We start from the raw sequence: 2930 nt of genomic DNA on the forward strand, positions 1-2930 counted from the left end.
TTGTCGGGCCTTAAATTTCTAGCGTACCTACTTTTACATTTGAAATAACTCAATAACCACTAAATCTACATAAAAACAAATTTCATATTCGTAATTCTTGTTAAATTTAGCATCTAACTCATATAAAGTTATCTAGTTTTATTAAGTTTTAATTTTTTAGATAAAAGTCGGGCTTGTTGTTTTGTCGGGCCTTAAATTTCTAGCGTACCTACTTTTACATTTGAACTATCATTCCTTGCAAGAAAATAAAACAAAGGGTACTACTACTCTAAGCGCTTAAAAATGGGAGTTGATTTGGCTTTTCGTACAAATGGTGTACCGTACGTTTAGTTAAAATTGAACGATTCTTAATTTACAATAAAGCTTCCACCATGAGGTAATTCCATGTCTTGATTTACTAATTTCTTTAAAGATTTAGAGAGAAAGCTTACAAAGACATGCAATGGACTTTACATGAAATGCAATCCAAATTAAACACAATGATGAGACGAAAAGAAAATTGCCTGGAAGAGCAAGTTTAGTAAATCTGCCAAAGCTCAAATGCCAGCAAATTTAAGGTGCAAGTATTTGAAAACCTGTTAATTACTTCTTAGATAACAATAGATTTCATATTTTAAAACAGTGGCTGTGACTACTGCGAGAAATGGTACCATCAAGATTCACAAGGTATTTCATTCGACAATGGTTAGACATTACTAAAGATCAGCAAGTAACTGATTAGACTGATTCAGCATCTCTATACTATTTTTGATTAAACTTGAAAGTATGACTGAAGAATACTTTCTAACAAATGATCTAAAAGGTGTAGTAAGTGTTTCAGAATTAAGAGTAATTACTTCTAAAAAAATTATTAGTTCTATTTCCTTGTAGTCGTATATTCTGCCTGAAAATGAAAATCAACCTACCTTTTTAATGGTTTCCATCCTAGATTGGTAATAATTCAACACTTATCTTTTCGTACTGTTTGAATTTCTAGGGAGGAAGTAAAATGTGGGCAGTAACACTTTCAGAAGTGATGACGGAATTTTCCTGGTTTTTCATCCTAGCAAGACTGCTAACAAAGGTAAGTTGTATTTCTGTAGTAGCTATCACCTCCGAGAATGTGTAGCCAACATTATCAGTGGCAATATTGAAGGGATTAATCCTGCACCAGAGGGAGTTATTTGTAAACAATATATCATGAGGGCGGTATGATTCAAGCAAAGTTTTGTGACATGAGTGCAGTTATAGTGCTGAATATATATTGCGATGGAACAATGATTTTGCTGTAGAACTTGCTTTTTTTTTTACACTTATCCTGCTGTGATGACACATCTTCGTCACTCTAGCTAACTTCCTAAGCAGCTCTTTTGAGAAGAGGAAAGAAGCTTAGATGTTAGTTAAAACTCTTTTTGATAAAAGCCATAGCTTAACTAGAAATATAAAAGTTACCAGCAGAGGTAATCAAAAGCAATATCTTGTTTAAACTTGCATTCTTGAGACAGTGAATAAGACCCCTGCCATTAACCTGTGAAAAAGAACAGTTTACGAAGAATTGACTGAATGTATCGTGTAGCAACAAATAATTACAACTACCATTTGGAAGCAGGTGTTTGGCAGGGTAATGTTCCATTCTTTTTCTGCAGCTCTTCAAGATAAGTTTGGTTGTTCAACAAACTACAGTTCCAATGTTCCCTATTCCAGCTCCATTCCGCAGCTAAAAAGACAAAATTTATAACAATAAAAAGTATTGTACTGCAAAGTAAAATGTACAAAGCTTCGACAATGAGTTTGTTATTCTGGTCAGGCTGTACGAAAACAATACTGCTACCATAATAGACATCCTCAGTCAGTAGATCTAGATAAATGATAGGTTATATCCACCTACGCTGCAACCATCATTCCTTACACATCCGTAGAACTATCTAAACACAAAAGAAATATCTCTTGAAAATGACACGGGGAAGTTTTAATAAAACACAAAACAAACCAGTCACCTAATTAGTTTCTTCAGTCATTGGTCCCTCCTAAAATTGTCTCCGCCTCTACATTTCGATCAAATCATGTTGGAAGACTGGGCATGCATAATGACATGGACGAAACTACAGATTTACTGACCACATCTTGATGTTCATTGCTTCAAGTCCTTGTGTGACTAGGTGCTGTAGTGATTACTCGGACCGTCTTTGTGGCTTCCAAACTACAACAGAAAAACTGAAATAAATTATATTCCACTAAATAAAAAGATGAAATAAATTAGAAGCGTACACACATCCGACAAACCCTAAAGAATAAAAAAATGTTTGGTGACTTAAGCCCAAAAGAGGAAAATCTACACAAATACTTATAATTTGATTTGAGAATATTTGTTCACTTATATATATTCATGCCAAATGAGTTGCCAGCTTACTACGTTGTTGTTTCTATCGTTCATTGTCCATCCAGGAACAGCAGTAAACCAAAATAAAATTCCTGAAAGAAAAGCATAAGATAAAAATTGTTTTTTATACCACTATGCCAAACAACTTAATAAACGGGAAATAAAAGTTATGATTACAACATTGCTCAAGAGCATTTTCTAGAACTTCAGATGTTTTACATACGTGACTATACACCTTCGCTGCCGGACTTCGTCTGAAGTTCAGCATAGCAGAAAAAATTGGCGGGAACTACTAGTCAGGCTGCCTTGCCTAACCGTTATTTATCTAATGGTTTTAACATGGTAAACAACAAATTTCATTTTCATGATTCTTGTTAAATTTAACATATAAATCATGTATAGTTATCTAGTTTTATTAATATAAATTTTGAGGTAAAAATCGGGCTTGTTGTTTTGTCGGGCCTTAAATTTCTAGCGCACCTACATTTACATTTGAAATAACTCAATAACCATTAAGTCTACATAAAAACAAATGTCATATTCGTGATTCTTGTTAAATTTAGCATCTACA

General features: G+C 33.5%; 1 long non-coding RNA gene across 1 annotated transcript; it reads right to left on the minus strand.

Moving 5' to 3' along the window:
* Nucleotides 1-1592: 1592 nt before the first annotated feature.
* LOC130695677 (uncharacterized) lies at nt 1593-2600 on the minus strand. Its single transcript, XR_009002448.2, has 4 exons — nt 2583-2600; nt 2390-2451; nt 1977-2179; nt 1593-1904 (listed from the first exon to the last, which is right to left on the minus strand). It is a non-coding gene; the product is annotated as an uncharacterized LOC130695677 (long non-coding RNA).
* Between the last annotated feature and the right edge of the window lie 330 nt (nt 2601-2930).

This window comes from Daphnia carinata, chromosome 4 (genome assembly GCF_022539665.2).
Source record: "Daphnia carinata strain CSIRO-1 chromosome 4, CSIRO_AGI_Dcar_HiC_V3, whole genome shotgun sequence".
In the NCBI taxonomy this organism is placed as follows: domain Eukaryota; kingdom Metazoa; phylum Arthropoda; class Branchiopoda; order Diplostraca; family Daphniidae; genus Daphnia; species Daphnia carinata.